General features: G+C 40.6%; 1 protein-coding gene across 7 annotated transcripts in view; it reads left to right on the top strand.

Moving 5' to 3' along the window:
- The window catches only part of lrrc4ca (leucine rich repeat containing 4C, genome duplicate a), a 217,652-nt gene that overhangs the window by 126,228 nt on the left and 70,670 nt on the right, over nt 1–20,754 (top strand). Inside the window, exon 1 of one of the 7 annotated variants that reach the window (XM_042496502.2) lies at nt 6,407–8,064. The exons of the other annotated variants lie outside the window; for them this stretch is intronic. The gene's annotated coding sequence lies outside the window, so the exon portion shown is untranslated. Of the gene's footprint in view, nt 1–6,406; nt 8,065–20,754 lie in introns of those variants that run through there. 7 annotated transcript variants of the gene reach the window in all.

Genomic DNA, 20,754 nt, shown 5'->3' with positions numbered 1-20,754 from the left:
CCTGACAGGTGTGGCATATCAAGATGCTGCTCAAACAACATTATTACCACAAACGTGTGCATTGGAATGGTCACAATTAAAAGCCCCACTGGAATGTTCATTTGATTATACAATACAATGCTACAGATGTCACAAGTTTTGATGGAGCATGCTATTAGATATTAATTTGCTAATACATCCAACCAGCCTTACAACTGCACAGGTTGGTTATGATGACAAGCAGTGAGTGTGCAGATGAGCTTTCCTGCTGCTGATCTCCGGTCCTAAGCTGGTTTGGCTACATATAGTTTACGGTTGTGAGGTCGGTTGGATGTACTGCAAAATGAATGGAAACAACAATGGAGACGGATAAGGTAGTGGCATGAACATTGAGTACATTCAAAAGCTCTTGAAATCCCTGCAGTCAGCATGTCAAGGACATGCTCCCTCAAATCATGCGACATCTGTGGCATTGTGTTGTCTGATAAAACCGCACATTTTAAAGTGGCCTTTTATTGTGGCCTTTTATTATGACCATCCAAAGGTAAACCTTTTGTTTAGTATCATTTCTGTACTGTCAGTGGTTGTCTACTTTTGATTTCTGCTACGATCATTTTCCACACAATATTTAAGATGTTGTATCTAATATATCTTGTCTTTTGCACCTACCTATCTATAATTGGAGGTACAGGACATTGTATTTTCTCTTAAAAATTTGAAAAACAACATTTTTTGACTATGCTGCACAAGAGAAGTGAGACAAAACTATCAAGATTGCAAGAGCAACCGACCTCAAGATAAGATACACATTCTGGATGGACCCTAAATTGTACTAAACTGCATTTCATCATGCTCTGTAGCACTCATAAAATTTTTCCCCTCTATCGCCCCCCTCTCCATCAAATTTTACACAGTATATTTCAACTGCCTACATCATCTTTGCATCACAAAATTTTGATACTGGCACTTAGTCATGACCCACAAAAGAAGTTGCACACAGCCTGAAAGGAATACATAATTTCTTAATGCCCACACATTTCAGCAACCAAACCTCACATAAATGTGTGCAAACGCCTGAAAGTTTGTCAGACTGTATTTGATCGGGCGGTATTTTACCATATGCCCAAACAGTGGCAAAGTTTCAAATGGCAATAAAGTCTGGCAACACTTCATTTGTAGTCACAGTGCTTCCTCTGAAATGTTCTTACTTTGAGAAATGGGGCTCTTCCAAAAACATGAATCAAACTTTTATTTTCACTGTCGAATCATTTGGACCATGAGCTTGGAGACTTTTTAAGGTCAAATGACTTTATGTCTTATTTTTCTCTTTTTTGAAAGACGAGGGTGCGGGTGAATCGAAATGCTCAAAGCTGCATATTTTACCTCAGAAACTATCATTACAGATGATCCTACTCAGCACTGTAAATTCCTTCAAATTAAAAACAGAAGGAAGTTGGATTTATTTTTTTTTTGCATGTAAATTAGGATAACGCTTATCTGCTTATCTAAAATTTGATTAAAGCAAACAGCTTGACTTTAATCATTTACAGCTTCACTTGCAAATCTCCCTTCAGATATATATTTTTTTAATATCTGGAGATTTGAGAATGTTTAATATGATTTTTTTTTTCATTTTATTTTATTTATCTATTTTTTAGGTGCTATATTTCAAACCCAGGGCAATACAGCAGATAATGATGAGTTATGCAATAAATCATTACCTAGTGATTAGTTCATAAGTATAAAAAATAACTCTGTACCAACCTCTGAGCAGCACAAACTAAGTAAGTAACCACTCATTAACTAGCCCTCTAAAGAGATACTTTGCCAATCTAACCAGCTTTGTATAATAACGGTGTGGGTAGTATGTATAAAAGAACTGTGGTAAACTTCCCCCCTGATTGATTGTGCTTCCACATTTTCATATGCCCTCCACCACAGACACAAAGAGCATAAAAACGGATCAAGAGAGACCCATCCCTATCTCTTTCACTCCCTCAAATTTAGAACAAACTCTTATAAAACTGCTAAACTAGGCAGTGCTGATCAAATATAAACCAATATTCCGTTTCTGTATTACCATATCTCATCTCAAATGTATTAGAAATCATTTTTAGTGTACTGTTTGGCTGTAATATGATAATTTCTTGACAGGAATTAAGTGTCTATACTGAGGTTGAAAACCTATCATGAAAAGGTAAAATTAAGCAGTGCTGATCAAATATGAGGACTCTCTCAAAATGACTTTATAAACATGTTTCGGCTTACCATTTCACTAGAATACTAGATTTTTTCTTACCAGCAAGCTTCCATATTGTGTCCCATGTCAAAAATGACAAACCTGTATTATGTTACCCACCAGTGGGAGCATTTATTAGTCTGGTGCAGCACAGTGCATTCTGGTAGTTGTAGGTTTCAACCTCTTGAACAAAAATGAATGTCACAGCTCGTTGCCTCTGTTTTTGCTGGTTATTTATTTACCCATTACTTACCCCTTTTTTCCTTTGAGGTGATCTCAAACTGAGTAAAATTAGTCCCTCACAACTATCTATGAATACCTAAAAACCTAAAATTTTGTGCCCCTAAAGTAAAATAAAACACCATCATACAGAATAGGCAACTAGTTACTAAGTTTTCACTAAAGAAATAGAAATTAATTCATAATAGAATTACTTATCACAGAATGCAAAATACATATGCATATATACTATGCGTGAGTTGTCGATGACGGTTTGTAAACAATGCCACTAGTGAAAATGAAAGTGAATGCCTACCAGAGATTTACTGATTCTGCTTCTGATCACAGCAAAATACTCAGAAAATACAGGCAAAAGACAGTTTCTCTGCTGAAAAATACACCACCACACACTTCAACTGAGTCATAAGTAGTGATTGAGAGGTATTAGTGTTGCACGAGTCTGTACATTTTTGTTATTTATTCATTTATATATTGATTTATATTTTAGTGGTTAGGAGTGGTCTGCAGATTAACCTTTAACAGGGCGGAAAAGATAAGTATTCAAATGAAAATGATTCCATAAGTGTGCTTGAGTTGTCATGTTTAGCATATGCTAATTTTAGTTAACATGTTAAAGGACACCAATGGGACAAGATGATGCTTCGTGATGCGATAAGTAATATACTGATTATATAATGATCATCAACTGATTCATCCCTCAGTGAGTGTGGGCCTTCTCATCTCCTGATACTGCTTTGAGCTGCAGCCAATATCCAATAACGAAGCCAGTCATCCAGTCTCCTTCACCATTATATATTATACAGTTGAAGCGGCTTAGAGAGCGTTATTAGGGTGAAGCATGCTTTGAATTATTTTAATTTACCCCAGTTTCAGGGGTGAATCAAGAACCTGAGCCAAAAGTGGCCTTAGAATGGAAACTAAGAATTTCTTCTTCAGTCAGGAGCCCTATGGGCCAAAGGAAGCCTTGGATAAGAAGTACAGTTAGAGATTAGTGGGGATCAAAGTGGAGATTAAATAGGATGGCAAATGCATTGATATACCTAATTATCAAGTCCGTGAAATTTGATGAATTGCTTTGAATTACAGTGGCATCGTCACCGAGGTGTTTGTGGAATTACGCTCATTGACACTAAACTAATTCTCTATGTGAAATATGTGATTTACGATGAGTGCTGTGGAAACAGGGCAAAGCAAAGAGGGACATCAAACATTAGACTGAAGAAAGACAATCTTCCTACGCTACACAACCCGAGGTGGCACTAAGACTGATGGAGCAGAATGAAAACGAGCGACGTGTGACGCATTCTCCGGGCCGGCAGACTCGCTTCTCTGTCTCACCTCTCACAACACACCTGACTACATTATTTTATTGCCTCTGAGCCCGGCAGGATATCAGTAGTGATGTCTCATACCCTCCAAAACAACATCATGAATAATGAATGCCAGATCTCAAAATAAATAACACACATTATTAATGTATTCAGAGCCTCCTTTAAAAGGGGCAGCTGTAGGTGCCACAGAACCCCCCTCTCACTCAGTCTCTGATTTAACTATTTTTGTGAAGAACATGAGACAGAGGGAGGGGTATTGTAATGTGTGTTTTTATCAACATAACAATGAAATTCTAAAAACAACAAATCCCCGACTGCTGAGATATAAATTTTAAAGTGCGAAGAATGTCACAGCAGTTCAATTCCACATTTGTAGATGTGAGCAAGTAGCCGAGATTGCACATCCTATGCATATTCCATGCAACACGGCATCGCTGTCATCACTATGATAAAACTTGCATTACATGGAGCTTTGTGCCTGTTTTCTTAACTCCTTATGTTTTGATGAACCTACGCTATGTGTAAATGTCTCCCCATTTTTTTCCTAATCTGTCAGCTAAAACCAAATCTTGGCAGAGCAAATAGCGACACTGAGTAGCCTTGACTTAAGTGCGGTATGTATATTCCTTTTGATCACTGCATGAGACCTACATGGCATACCCAACATGATTATTACATTATCTAATTGCATCCCAACACATGTATTATTCAGGCCATACCAACATAATACTCTCAGGGTAAGGAAGAGATCTGTGTGCCTTAAGCCGTCTTCTGTCAAAACACCACCTTTTTTTTCGGGGCATTTTCCATAAAGCAATGATAAAGAGCATGGTGTGGTAGAAATGATCACTTTTAAAGCCTACACCACCACCGCGTCTGTAATTCATGTTGTTAATGTCAATCAATCTTTGTTTTTACGAGGATGCTAAAAGAATAACCAATAATCTATACTGAAGCATTCCCTTAAGTAAATTTTTTTTTTTTTTTTTTTTACTTGCCCTTTCCACTCCAGGAATAACTGGCCCCGTGAGTCTTGTAAGTGTCTTGCCCTTTTGGGGAACAAGGTCACAATGTTTACAATGGCAGCACAACACCTCTTTAATGTTCTCCAAAGACAGAGGACATCAAGGACATCTTTACCATGATGTTTCAATACTGTTCAGGACTTGCATCAGTAAAATTCATGTGTCATGTCAGCTGAAAGGATGTTGAATAATGCATTTTACAATTAGTACAAGTGCAGTGTTAAGGTGATGCATTCTGGCAAGAATATCTCAGTATCCTGCAGCTTCACTTTGAAGAAGCAAGTGCTTCCACCAGCAAAGTCTGTGTGGTCTCAAGCGCTACATAAATCAAGATAAAGGGTATGGCCTCCAGTGATGGTTCCCACACAGCAAATAAGACCTAAAGTAGTAAGGAGCGGTCACCAGTGATCCACAGACTCCCTGCTGATGGAAAAGTAAAAGCTTTAAATCAAAACCATTAGGCAAGGCTGCCATACGGCAACATGACACAAATTACAGTTGAGAGCACTCAAATGTGACCTCAGCAGTTACATGTGAATGACATGGAAAGGCTGAAGGTTCAAAGAGTATTATACAATAACACTGCTCTGCTGTTTTGAAGAGCAAAGTGGGTTTTGCACGTAAATAGGTTTCATTTGCTCACTTGGTCAGAGCTCAGGAAAATGTGAGGCAAGACGAATGGAATGAAAAAATTGAGTTACTTAATGATGTCTCCTTCCACTGGAAAGCAAGAGGGTGGTGCTCTTTACTACTGTATGCCAGAGACACAGACAGGCAGGTCGACAGTTATGAAGACGGATGAGTGACGCTACGCCTTCAGCACAGAAGGGAAATGAGATCAGATGTTGACAGTGCGATGGACAGATCCCTGGTCTGGCATTCAGATGTTTTCTCACATCTAATATCACATGATCTGTGAGTGCATCCTCTTCCCCAGATGAGACCTGCTCTCACTCTCTCCCATCTGCAAATTCATGCTTTTTTAGCTTCATTATACGTGTTGTATAATATGACTGAGCTTAGCAGAATATGTGCGGTACAGCAGGTTGCCTGAGATAAACGTTTCACAAGCAGTATCTTTCTGAGGACCTGAAGTCTCCTGTGTCAGCCGCCATGCTAAAAATCTGCAATGTGTATTTCATAATTCATAACACAGAGCCAGCATTTAGAAATGGGGGTATAAAGTGCTGAAGCTGGAGAAAGATTATAACACATATTAAACTGTCTACTGGATTGTCAGACTTGTCACAGTATACTCCCCTCATGTGCTGCACATTTATTCCATGCTGTGACTGTGCAGCTGCTGTTCTCTTCACCATGAACGATTATGCAGGCCTATATGTCTCCCATTGTACCCTGCAGCAGTTTAAAACACAAATAGATATAGAATATATAATCCTATATAAACAGAACACAGTCTGTCATGGGAGAGCAATCCTATGCGACAATGCAGCCTGAGGCCACTTTCATACAGCACACAGAGGAGGGGAGTCGGTAGGTGGCAGTCGTGTCCTATCTGCAAGAGACACATGGGAGAAATATCTCTCTTTCTGTCTCCCCTGTCTATCCAAACCTCTCTCTCTCTCTCTTTCTCTCACGCAGAAATGGTTACACGCTTAAATAATAATTTGCAATTGCTTTCCCCTATTAAAACTGACCAGTGCACGAGAAGGACAAAGGTGAAGAATCAATTAATTAATGTCAGTCTTCCGGGTGAGATTTGGCGCACGGGGCAGTCCGCAGTGGAGACATTGTAGGGAGAGTTGAAAGAGCGACATGAGGACTGAAAGAGAGGGAAAACAATATTTCCTGCCCTCACCGCCACAGTCCTGCGGCTGACAGCAGCGCCGAGCAGTCTCACTTTGGGAGCTTGTCAGTGGGAGGTAACCTACATGATGCCCCCCTCGTGCACTTATCAATTCAGTGTCCGTCCGTGCTGCGCTGCGCGTTTTATTTGGGTACGTAAATGCCGAGCGCACTGAGTGTGATGTAAAAAGCGCACCGATGGATGCAGCCCGCGTGCGCGTATTGGTACTGGCTGATTTGTGATCACATTTTTTGAAGAAGCTTTAAACACACTGCAGTGGACAGAAAAAAAGGAGAAGACGGGGCTTGGACGAACAGCATTCTGTGGATAATTGGTAATTTCTTACCCCCCGTGTGTGTCAATGGATAGGCGAGGCTTGAATTGCCGATAGATGGAAAGAGGGCGCAGAAGTGATGACTGCCTTTGGTGAACTATAAGTCCCGTCCACACAGGGTGAATCAAGGCTCGGCGCGGAAAACATGTAAGAATTGAGCCGTACATCGAAGGCTCATCACACTTGCTGCCTGAATTGCTGATGGTGGTTTAAAGGCTTCTTGAGGATACCAGCTGGATTTTTTTCCCCTGTCGATGTTGCATCTCAAATCAACGCATTCTTTCCTCTCGAAAATGGAGAACCCGAAGAGAAGAGAGCGATATAGTGTAATCTCGACAACTTTATCAATTCTCAGATGCACAGGATACCTATCCACTCACTAAACTGCGGGACTTCTTTCACCGATATATCCAGGAGGGAGGAAATAGAAATAAGCATCTTGAAATCCGCACTGGGTTGTGAGGTGAAATCTAATCAGATTCAGTGGGGTTGATGACTAAGAAGTAATAGGGACTTGAAGAAAAAGTTCCATTTGTAAACGACAGCGAGCGGGACGTTACAATAACCCCACCTCTGCCCCTCAATGTATGGATGATGGTCTGTCACACAGTCTAATGACGGGCTTTTCAGGATGGATCTACCTGGAAATTAACCACACGAGGTTGTCCGAGCTCACCATGAATTGGAGACTTTTTAAACCTGTAATTTAGACTACAAATCCACCTAACTCATCATTTGGAGAAAACCTGGGACCACAGTGGGGTATCGCTTTATACCGGGAGAGTAGTTCCAACAATGGCACTTGTGGGTAGCTCCGTGTTATGTGCGTCCTGAGCGAGAGAGAGAGGAAAAAAAGAGGAAATATCGGATGCATTGTCATCACTGTGAGAGTTAACAGCATGTTCACTCAGACTGATGTGTGGATTACATACCACGTCGTTTTGAGAGTGGGGAAACTGTGTCTGACATGAAAATATCATCACGGATTCTGCAAAATCGCCTGAGAATTGCGGATGTTTTGTCGATGCAGTTTTTGGGGAGGGAGCGGAAGAGGTACCGTTCTCCGTCTAAAGCAGAGATCCTGCAGACCTCGGCGTCTTCGTGAACAAGTAAGTTAGTGTTTGTAGCATAAAAAAATGTTTGATTGCCTCACTCATTCCTATAACATAACCGCCCCCTCCTCAGCCTGTTCTTCCTGTTCGGATATCCAAATGAGGTAGTTTCTCTTCTTTTGATGACTGCAGTGATATGAACTGAATCAGGGCACAGCATTCCCAAGGCTTTACCCTCACTAATACTGCGGCCTCTAACTATAAGATCTCTTATCATGCGCTGATTTGGAAGATAAGGGAAAGATGCGCGCGCTCGCGTGGGTCTGCTTGCGTTTCACTGCGCGCCCTTGGAGTTCAGTGTGCGAGCATCAAGCTTAGATGTCAGTAACAAAAAAAAGAAAGAGTTGAGCTTTTCTGCTTAACAGCAAAGAAAGCATGTGTACAACGAAGCGAAGTAAATGCGGGTGGTTCTTTTCATATTAAAACATGCTGGATGCGTACAGGCCAATCCAGTCTTTACCTGCATGTTCTCAACCTACATCCAGTATCTGAAAATCTTCCATATTTAGCAAGGTTATTTTTATGCCATAGTGACCTTTGAGAAATAATTTATGGTATATATAAAATATGTAGTATTTGGATTTAGAATTCAAGGGTTGCATCTCTTGAGTCTCCTACTGATGCTTAAATCGTCAAACTGGTCCTTTTTCTTCTTCTTCTACGCATGCTTTACACAGAAGGCGCTTGTTCGCTGCCTCTGTGGAAGCCTGGGAGGGAGCTGTCCTTCTTACGAGGTGCTGAAATTAAAATGTGCTGTCCTCGCTCTGCCTCTGCTCAGCTAGAGGAGACATGGCTGTTGTAGAGAATGCCTCAAAAATCTGAGCCACAAGTCTGCTGCATTTAATCCTTTAGAAGCAACAGATGAGACATTTGAGGGTTTACGCCTGTGATATTCAAGAAGTTAAGAAGCAAGTTTATCTGTCTATCTATCTATCTATCTATCTATCTATCTGCCTAACCTGCTTCTCTGAATTAAAGATAAAGAGTACTTTAGGATGAGCACTCCACTCAGCTAATGTTAGTACAAAAAAACATATTAAATATTTCATATCAGTGCTTTTGAACTCAAGCAGGTGAGCTTTAAAAATAGACGCCTGTCATGTTGGTGATAAACCCGTGTTGGTGGTGGTAAAAGCATAAATAGAGGTGGCTGTCACTCCTCAGACAAAGAATGAATTGCATCTCTCACCTGTGAAAGTGAGAAACATGGCAGACATTATTCACCCGCTGAAAGAAAAGCCCTCCATATGATGGAGTGACATCACCTTGGGGAGACAAATTAGACTGCCGTTTTTACGTCTTTTTTTTTTTTTTTTGCCCTGTCAGAGGCTTTAGCATGATAAATCCTCCTAACATATTCCCAAGATTGTTTGTTGGCAACTGCTGCTGAGTGATTCATAGTAATAAGTAGAAAGAGTGTTCCTCCTCCCCGTTTAACACTCCTCAAACCTTCTCATCCCTGTGGAGATTTCCTCGGAGATGGATGTGGGCTGTAGGTTTGGGGGATGTTATAGGCTTTAAAAAGATCCAGCCAACATAAGAAGCAAATGAGTTTAAAAGTGACTGATTCACTGGGAAACTCTGCATCAGTGTTTGTTTATTTCACTATGCTAGAGTGACAACAGCTGTATCCCCAGTGTGTTCCTATTAGTCCTTCTAAGCAGTGGGAAATAGCCTTAGAGCAGGTGCAGCACAGGGACCAAAAGGGACTTCCTGTTGCTCACACAAAGCCAGCCCTCACGCTGATAATGTTGCTACCATAGATATCTGTTTTATGTCCAATTTCACTGGCCATTGTTGTCTGACTTATCTATTGAAAATCATTCCAAGCAGCCGTGTCAGAAAATTAATGAACTTGTCAGCTGGAAAAGGGCACCACTGCAATGAGGTGCCAGGGTCTTGCAAAGCGACAGACTGTATACCCATGTTCCCTTCCCACACTCCCTTTGTCATTTTTTTCCCCTCCTCAGCCTGTGACTCAGTTCAGATCAGGGCCAGCACTTTGTGCCATATAATAAAATGTTCATTTCTCAAATCGGATTAATCTCTGTAAAGCCCAGCTTAGGACACCATTAGCATTCATTTCTTTCACTGCCGGGGACTTGTATCAATAATGGAGCTACCCCTACATTTTTCATCTTCTCTGGGTATAAAATCTCTCAGGGGGTTTCATTCACTGAGAAAGGGAGCCGTTACAGTGATCTGTTATCTACTCCCTTGCCTTTTGTATTGGAGACCAGCAGTGCAATGCAGGGGGTCTGAAGTGGTAGGCCAGATAGGAGCTGGGAGCCCCTATGCTGGAGGTGAAAGAAGCCTTTATACAGTATCCACATAATGGATTATGGATTACAGATACCAAATTGAGAGCACAAACAATATGGCACTCAATATCACAAGCATTGTACTTTCTTTTTCATGAACCCCACATTCGAATAATCCGTTTGCAGCATTTAACATCCTATAATATCCCGCAGAGCACCTTTCTTTTGTAATTAGCAAAGGTTAATGTACATGTGAATGTATCCTTATTACAAGGGATATTTGAGATCCCATGAATAGTTGCAGTGACAGGTTTAATCACTGTGGCAAATGTTTCAAATCAAGCTCACTAAGAGAGTTCATATAGATTTTGCAAAACACAATGAAGATGTGTTCTAATATTATTTATCTTGTACCTATAGTACAACAATCCACATGATTATCACCACAAGTATCCATGTCTGCTCTCAGTTGAGAAAACCAGAAGGGTGGACTTGAGTCACAGATTTGATGACTCGACTTGATTAAATCAAAAAAGACTTGTAACATGACTTAAACTTTAACACCAGTTAATCTTAAATTCACTTGGACTTGGAGCCTTTTGACCTGAAAATACTTTATACCTCCCCCCAGAAGATGAATAAGTATATTATTTCCAGTGCCACAAATGTATTCGTTTTCCGAATCAACTAACATAAAGACTGTTCATTCCCAGCCAATCTGCTCTTAATCCTCCTGATTAACTTTGTCTGAACCAGTCAGACAGCATCCAATCAAGTGACGAGAGAAAACCACAAATGGTTGTAAAATGGCTTTACCTTTGGGGATGAGCACATTATGACTTATTCAAGACTAGAGTCTCAAAGTTTAGGACTTGATTTGGGACTTAACTTGGGACTTGAGTGCAAATACTTGGTCCCACCTCTGGAGAAAACTTGGATATTAAGGTCAGGACAGAGGCAGTAGTGTTGTGAGTTTAAGTTTTTGCAGAGTGCATCATCGCTGATGATTGCTGCTTTTACACACAAGGTCAGTCTCGTGGTGATTAATCATGCATATTTTCAGTAGGCAGGAGGAGAGTCACCTTAAAACAATTGACGTTTGGAAGATGCTGTCCTAAAGCAGCAGTGACTAAGCTGTAACGTGATGGTCAGTGACACATTGTTTTAAGTCTGCATCACAGGCAGCTATTGTGAATGTGATAAAAAAAGAAAAACACCTCGGTTTCTTTTAAACTGTGCTGCTGGTAGATGACGCATGCCCTGCTTTGAAGAGAGTGTGGTGGTCAGATTGGTTGGCTGTAAAAAATGTAGCAATTTGTCACTGTTTTGTCACCGCCAGCTCACCCTCACAATAGCATCCCCCGTATAGTCTTTATTGAGAGAAAGGGAGTTGTTTCTGTCCACTGTGGATGATAATCTGAACCTGAAAACGTATGTTGTTCTGGCTTGTATAATATAATTTGCTCCATCGACCAGATACAAGCAAGCATCTTGGGCGCAGCACACATACACAGACAGACCTGAACGGTATCTGCAGTGGTCTCACTCATTAGTCATCCTCTCCACCGTGTCTGGCTGAATGCTCTGTCCAGGGAAAGAACAGCTGAGCAGGGGGACGGCTGCAGCACATTCCGCCAGTCGATGGATTAATCAATTGGTGTTCCAGCTCAGCCCATCCATCTCAGGGAATAATCTGGGAGACATCATAAAAGTGCCATTCTGTCATTCTAGAGGCCAGGGAGCATTGCTCCTTTTTTCCTGTCTCTCTCTCCACTGCTGCTCTTACAGTGGGAACAGGAGTGGATTGTATGGAATACACCTCAGTATGTTCAGCGTGGCAATACTGTGAGGTGTTTGCTTGTGTTTTTTGCTATTTTGAAATATTACAGCTTGAAATCTTTTTTTCTCCTGCTCTGACTCAGGGCTAAAAAGGAATTCTTCCAACTCCATCACTATCTCCCCATTTCCTCTCTTCCTTCGTAAAATTCAGCTAAGAGCACTGACCTGAATTCAGTGTGCATCATTACTCACCATTTGCCTTACATCACCCACCTTGCCAGTCATGATAATGGTGTCTTTTTGACTTAGTAATCCTCACCTTCCCCTCTGCTGCCAGTCTCTCTTTTCTTGACCTCGCTGGAACGTCACATGGTGCTAAAATGAGAGTGACAGCACCCGGGGTAGGGCCAATGTGACGGCTGCATTAATAACAGTTTGCATCAGTGCAGCACAAATACTCACAATCAAACACACACACATTGATAGAAATATGTATGTATGCACTAGTGGAATCATTCTTCCTGCCTTCGGGGCATCTGGGCAGCATCTCTCTTGAAGTGATACTGGCCCTGGCCAGTGCATTAATTCCTGCTGCTAAATTAAAAGGTTAAATGGGCTTGGGAAGGGTGGTGGGCTATCTCCCACTGCCCTCCTTTATTATTCCAGATTGTGCCTTGTGGAGGTAAGATATTTAAGTCCTCCTCAGTAAAAAAAAAAAGAAAAAAGCAAAGGACAATAAAAAAGAAAATTGAAGGCAGGGTAGGAAAGGAGACCTTCCTCTCAGGCGTTGTCTTCTCAATCTTTTGTTGTTGACAGTGGAATTTAGAGTGAGCTGAGCGAGCTCAGTGCTCTGTGCTCTAAACACTCGAAGTTAAAAACATTTGAACTGGAGAGATGCCCTTCAAACAGGTTTTTAGTGGTCGCATAGCAACAGAGCCATGACTAGCGCATCCCTAGGCAGCTTATGAGCTGCTAACTAAAATAGAGGTTGTCAATGGACACCAGTCTTCAGTGACAAAACCAGTAAGAATCTGTATTTAAAACTATGGGCTATTTTAAAATGCACCGACACTCTTGTCAGCTGCCGTAAGTGATGGTCCTTCAAGTTTCTTGGATCCAGGTTCATTAATGTGAATTTTCTTCACATGCAGCCAAAAATCCTGTCAACCAAATGATTCACTTTCTCAGTCTGTGAGGGGTCACTGAAGACAAAGAAAAGCTGTGTTGTAGTAGACACAAGCATGTGCATGTGTGCGCCAGAGAATGTACTACTTACCTTTTAACTTGCAGTGTTGTTTTTGAGATGAGAAGAAAATGCCCTGTAGCTGTAAATCGGATACTTGACCTGTTCAAGCAGATGGGTTTCTCCCAGTGAAGAGGAAGCATTTCTTTTATACAGTGTTTGTCCATAGCAAACTGTTAGCTTTATCTGCAGGCAAAGTTGCAAAGATTTTGTACTACGCCGTCCAACATAGCAATTCACCAGGATCCATTTAATTTTCAGCACAGTGTCCTCTGGTGAAATCATCAAAATAGAGGAAACCTGGAAGTAGTTTGTACTGAAGGGCAAAAAACAAAAAACAGCTGCAACCTGGAAGCTGTTGAAATGTGTGTGAATCAAGTCCAGCAAAAACAATGAAATGAAAAATTCAGCCGCCCTCAGAGAATACTTTACAAAAGGGGTAATATTAAAAGCCAGTGTGTTAGGGTTTGACCCTGAGGGAGGCTGCACTAACACCAGCAAGACAGCAAGAGTAGATTAGTCTCATCATGACGTGACTACTGAACACACAGCTGCTCATTCACTAGTGAAAAAAAAAAACATCTCCATTGGTTTATATTGTTTTGAAATGGAATTTAAAAAAGTTCTGCATTGATGGGGAAATGAAAAGAAAAAGGAAATGTTAATCCAGAAGAATTTTAATTTAATCACCTTTACATCAAGTATTATACCATATTGAAATGGTAGGTTCGGCCTCTATGATTGTGTATGTAATTCAGTTTTGATTATTACGGTATGCAGATTGTGATAATGTGCTCTTGAGCGCCAAGTGTATATAAAATTCCCATAATCAGAAGCTGTGTAGTGTTGTTTTGAGGAGCACAAGAGTAACATTTGCAAAATCAAAGAGCTCAGAAGTCTTACCTGTGTAGGTTTTGCTACAGTAATGTGTGTGTGTGTGTGTGTGTGTGTGTGTGTGTGTGTGTGTGTGCGTGTGCGTGCGTGCCTGCCTGCGTGCCTGCGTGCATGTGTGCATGCATGTGCCCTCCCAAACCGGTGCCTTCTGCAGACCTAGGGGTGCAGAATGAGTGTCTGGGATCTGGACATCTGGGTCGAGCTCTGCCGTCTGTCTCCTAGATCTGCTTTTTAACTCATAAACCCAATCAGGCTGGCAATCAGATGGTAGCTCAGCTCAGCATCGCAGCAGGAATCTGGTCATCAGTCAAAGCCGCACAATACAACACAGCATGGTCACACCCCAGCTAGCAGTCACACATTCTCAGAGTGTTGAGCTATACAGACATTGTATCTTTGATCATTCGGAGGGAACCCCCCCCCCCTTTGCCCATGACCACAGATTCTCACACCTATGAAAACACACCAGTGCACTAAATCGCAAGGAAACACACCTACTGTTAAACATTGACTCACACACACAAAATAAATACAAAAACACAACAGAATGCTCCAATTTCAGGGCAGACTTCATACTCTGTGCTCACAATTATTTATCTGTTTTCACCCATGAGCGCATGTGCATGCATGTGTACATGATGCACGTGTTCATCCGAGTGTATATCTGCGAGTGTCGGTATCCTTGTGTATTTTTTTCTCGCTACCCACTCACCCTGTTAGTCTCTGACCTTAATGTGTCACTCATCCTGGCACCTGCATGTAGGCAAGGCTGCCCTACTATGATAGTTTTGATCTGACAAGGATAGACTTACACTTGATTTAATCCAAGTTGTCTCTATGGAGTCTGCTGAGGTACCAGTCTGTTTCACTGCTCAGGTCAAGGCCTTGTGACAGGGGCTGTCAGTCTGCTCCTCTACTGTATGTGTGCGAGAGAGAAAAGAAATGCTTTAAGATTTGAGATGTGTGCTGCAGAAAGGGCCAGGATGAATTACGGGAGCTCATGCATGCCTGGTCAATAGGTAATCTCCGTCATACTCAACAAGAATTAATCCTGAACAGATGCCACCTCTTATAATAAAAACCCTTGCACTTGTTTCCAAATAGGCAGCTTGTCAGGAATCAAGATAAAAACAAACAAACAAAAAGCTTTAGTTTCACATTAATTACAACTCAATTTTCACGGCTTCTTGGGCTCTTAAATGTACTCAGCACATAATAAGTCTGCAATAAAGGCTATTATGAATAAAAACAAAACAAACAAACATAATTTTCTAAAATTAACACATTTTCACACAACAGTAACTGCCGGAGGTTCTCAGTCAGTGACAAATGTCAATCTGTGTGTCAGCAGGTATTATGTTTCATGAATGAAAACAACAAAATTAAATTCGTGGAGTAGTCATGTCAAGAGAGGCAGTAGAGTGGTAGCCAATCATGCTTGATGGGAAGAGGGAAGCGTGTGTGTGTGTGTGTGTGTGTGTGTGTGTGTGTGTGTGTGTGTGTGTGTGTGTGTGCGCACGCCTGAAGCCCAATGGCTAGCCTCCTGCAGTCTGTGCCAGACTCCTCAGCATTTGGCTGCAGCCCGTCTGTCACTGAGGAGAGAAAATAGTCACACAACATTCAAAGCCTTGTCATATTTCATTTCCTTTTGGTGAATAAATTAACATAGTTTAACCACTGGCAGATGTGTTTCAATGGAAACGTATGTTACATTGTGTCAGATGCATAAATGCATACATGACAAAAGTGATCTAAGCAAGTACAATAATCTACAGTGTATTAAGGTTTAAAATGCAGTTGTTTTGAGCATAAAAGGATTATCTAGTGCTGACTGTGCATTCAGAATTCAAATAAATTCCTTGTCTGCCTTGTCTTGATTACAGTCTTTCTTTGGGTTGAAAGAGGGGACATGTTTGTTAAAAAAAAGCCACTACAAAGCCATCACTGCAAAAATATCTATCTTTTGAGATTTTGTCATTTATTGAGTTCCAAAAGCCTTGTTTTCTAAGAATCTGTCAGTGAGGTAAGACTAGTTCAAATAGTTTTCAATGCAAATCCACATTTTCAAGGATTTTATAGATGGAGCAGACTGCTTCACCAGCATTTAAGAAAGATCACACTTGTTTCTGCAAATGTCTTCAAACAGACCGTGTGCTCTTTTAAAAGGATGTTGCTTATATGTTAGCAAATGTTTTAAGGATTGTGTAAGACCCACAGGTGGAACAGAGGCCAAACACCCATTCATGATACTCCCAGCAGTGATCATTAAGTCCCGAATTGTTTTTGCAATGTTTGTGTGTGGTAAGCCAGTTAGGGATCCTGCTGTTTGTCACTGTCCTTGATTAGGGTTACTTCTTAAACTTTTCTTCTGGATTTTCTTTCCAGAAAGGTAAAACAATCGAATTCAGATATCTTGAACTTCTGAGGTTTTATTGCTTGTTTTGATTTTAAAAGTATGGAATTTTTAGTCTGCTGTTATTAGCAGTAAAAAATATATCATTCTGTGGTGGCTAGATGTTTGTTTAAAAGTCCATTTACAAAACCATTGCTGCAACAATATCTCTCTGTAGAGATTTCGTCCTTAATTGAGTTCCAAAAGCATTAATTTTGGAGAGTCTACCAGTGAGGTAGGATTAGGTCAGATTGTTTCTATGGAGATCCAAGTTTTCCAAGGATTTTCCAGATGATGCAGATTGCTACACTGGAATCGAAGAAATGTCACAACTACAAAAGTCTTGAAACAAGCTTATTTAAAAAGGAAGTGCATTGTTTCAAGAGTAATGTGACTCACAGATAATATAGGGGCAAAGCACTTGTCCACATGGCAAAGATCAGGATTTAATCCCTTCCAGTGATATCTTGAGCTATGACTTGATTTTTTTTTATTGAAGTTTGTGTGTGAGAAGCCATTGAGGGATCATGTTGTTTGTCGCTGTCCTTGATTGGGCGAGCTGCACAAAGGAAGGTCAGGCTTGATGGGATCAGTATGAACCTCTGTGACAAAGGTGGAGGTCAGATTCTTCCCTCCACTTTTAAATGTGTTTTAAATGTGAATTTTGTGTATTGTTTATCCTTGTCAAAGGAGACTTTCTGTCATTTTTGGGGCAGACATGAACCTTATCTATCCATCTATCTATATATCCATCCATCCATCCATCCATCCATCCTTCCTTTTATGCCAACTACCCATAAACTAAATTTAAAAGTTAAAATGATTAAAGGTATTTTGATTTTCATGAAGATTTTTCACTTTTTTTATAGCTCAAAACTGTGGAAAGTTAGTCTGGTGTCACGAGTTCTAATTCATACATCGTTCTGTGTTGGCAGAATTTTTATATTTGTAGATTTCCAAGAAAATGTGCATGGTCATTTTGGCATACTCCATTGGGAGATCTTTTTTGCTTGATGGCTTGCTGGCTGCGGGGGCATCGCACAAACGGCAGATCTCATGCCATTACATAATATTAAGTTTGTTGACAGTTAAGGATTTCATGCTGTGTGGAAGCCAGTTGATCAGGTGTACCATTCAAGTCGAGCAGCTGTAACCTCATCTCAAGTCGAACCGTAGAAGAGTCCTTGATATTTTTCGTATGTGGTTGTGTGAGTTTGATCCTTGGCTGCTCTGGAGTGATATAGTGATTATGTATAGTAACAGGGGAGCATTCTAGGCTCTATGTTGACTGCTAATTGGGCTCCAGTGTAACGACTGTGTCATATTAATGACCCAGATCCAGCTCATTGTAATATTCATGAATTGTGAGGATTGCCTTTTCTCTGTGGGACTGCATGGTGCAGAGGTTTATGAGTGTGTGAGTGCGAGAGTGACAGAGTTTGTATGTTGATGTGGATGTGTGCATGGGTGTAGAGAGCAAGGGTTGATCACTGTGCACAGCTCTTCCTCAATTTATCCTTTTGTGTTCCTGAAAAGTGGTTGCAGTCTACTTCCTGTGATGTGGGTTTCCCTTTTTCCCTAATTCCACTGATATGAAAAGGTGTGTGTTGATTTAAATCTGATCTGCAGACAAGTGTTGTATGGTAATCTTCACTATGTGCTGCATTAGGTTGAGAAAGAAACGAGGAAAAACAGACTAGAAACCAGGTGGTCTATGTTAAATCATCTGTTTCAAAAGCAAATCCAGAATGAGCTGTTTTCACAGAGGATGACAAAGCCCTTTGGGAGATGTGTGTTGTTTTTTTCAGGGCATTGTGGACAGGTTAAAAGGGTCTTCTGTGCCTGATGAAACAGGTGGGACCCCTACAGTCACTGGCACGCAATCCTTCCTCTTCCTCCCCCCACCGGTGTGCTCTGCATTTGCATAACACTAATCGGAGCATAAAAGAGAGTCAGAATCTTTCTGTATTCATTAGCTTCATAGCTGGGTGTTTCTTTATTCTATAAAGGCCCTATCATGTCCTGGCCATCATATTGCATATTTCTCTGCTCTAAGGCACAATTCTGCTGTGCTATTTCTTTTTGCGATGCTTGAATTGGAATGTGGAGTTTTGTAGTTAAAAGAGGTCATATGAATGTGAGGTGTCCCTCACGGCTAAGAAGGCTAAACCACCTCAGTATGGAGGCAGAACAGAAACACGTTCTTCCTATTGTAGTCAGCACAAGATCACAATGGACATGACTGGTTGACTGATAAGAAAGGACAAGGTCTTTTGAAGGACAAATGGGTCCTGATTGTGGGATGTGTAAGTTAGGAACCGCTGCCTCGCCATTTTCTTATCGCTGTGCATATTGAGAACAATCAGCCACAAACTTCACCCTGCTCTGGACTTTCTGTGGGACTTTCCTCTAATTGGATTTCTTATTTTTGTTTCAGTTCAGTGTTCAGTTTTAAAAGATGAACCTTAATGGCAAATTGTGTTTCCTTGTACAGAGTAAAATGATGCATACAAAAAAACAGAGGGTGTTACTTTGGCTTCTCTCTTCCAAAGACAAATTAGATTTTAATGAAGAATGAAAGTGACTCTGTGGAGTCTCTGGCATAACGTCAAGATTCAGCACAGTAACTTTTGTGCGGTGATGAGGCATTCATTATAGCCAGTTAAGAATGGCAGCTATCAATCTGTAAATGAGCTGTGTAAGTCATATAAATCATACTGCAAGTGTAGGAAGCACACCCATAAATGTCAAAAATGCAAATAGACTTCAATGGATGGTTGGGCAAACAGGGGAAGTGTAGAGGATGTTTTTGTTTTTTTTCACCCCCAAAAAGCTAGGATCTTTCGTCGTCTCATTTAACGTGACAATGGAGGATTTCATCATTGTGAGGGAAAAGAGATTCACTGACTTAGGGGAGATCTAGTGTTCTCTGTGGTGAAAAAAGGGGAACAAATCTTCATAAGACCGTTCTGCCATTTTTGTACTCATTTGTTCCAACATCAAAGGATCGGCTGCATTGTGAGTACAGTCTCTGTAAAGTGGACCCTAATCCAAATTAATTGATGGAGCAATGCTGGAACATGCTTACAAGAACTGTATTGTTTTGTGAGCTTCAATGAAAAAAGTTCTGCATGAATTTTTGAAGTGGAAGAGAATTTTTTGTACATGTTTTTCTGCTGACTTTTCATCCGCCTGTATAAAGTTTTTTTTTTTTGTTTGTTTGTTTTTAAATGTTAAACACAACCTTGTGCCCTTTGGCTCATGGACACATTTTTGTAGCGTATCAACTTGGCACAAAGATCTTTTCGAAATACTGACATGCATTTTGAAATGAGGAGGAGAAACATGTTGTGCATCAACAGCACCATGGTTACAGTGCCTCTGCAGTCCTCACAGCTGATAAAACCAGCATATGTAAGCTTTGCTTTATTGACTTATAATGTTTATTTAATTTATTGTGGCCTTTACACGAGAGTTCATTCAAAGTTATATCACATAAGTTTATTTTAACCTTCAGTTTAGGAAATTATTTGATCAACATGTTTTGCAGCTCCAGTGGTGGATCTTCTGTAGGCGACATAGGCGGTCCTATACTACAAATCATCCATATCATCCAATCATCACTATCATACTACAAAAAACACATACCATGTTATTTGTTTCTTTGATATTTATTATTTCTCTTTCTTAGCTAAATTGCAATAATCCAAGAGGTGTTTGCCAAGGGTGCCAAATGTGGCACTGGGTAAGTCCCTGCCATCAGTGTGGTATTGTGTGTGTATTAGTTAGTGAATCAGCTGCAAAACCTTGTGAAGTACGTAGGATAAAAGTACTATAGAGTTCTCCATGGATAACGTTTTTGTTGTAGGCTGATGTGAAAGTTTGCATTGCCCTGGTTCCTGGTTGGGATTTTTTTTTATTTACTGACATTTTTTATGCGGTAGATCAAAACATGAAAGTCTCTTGAGCTTATGTTTACCACAGACCTTATTTCAGGAATTTAAAGAGCCCCTATTATGTTCATTTTTAGGATTATATTTGTACTTTGGGGGTCTACTAGAATATGTTTACATGCTTTAGTGTTCAAAAAATAGACCGTGTGTCTTATACTGCCCTTT

The sequence above is a fragment of the Plectropomus leopardus genome, chromosome 7 (assembly GCF_026936395.1).
Source record: "Plectropomus leopardus strain MGB_pleo_1.0 chromosome 7, ASM2693639v1, whole genome shotgun sequence".
NCBI classification, from domain to species: Eukaryota; Metazoa; Chordata; class Actinopteri; order Perciformes; family Serranidae; genus Plectropomus; species Plectropomus leopardus.
This window is presented reverse-complemented; position numbering and strand designations above follow the sequence as displayed.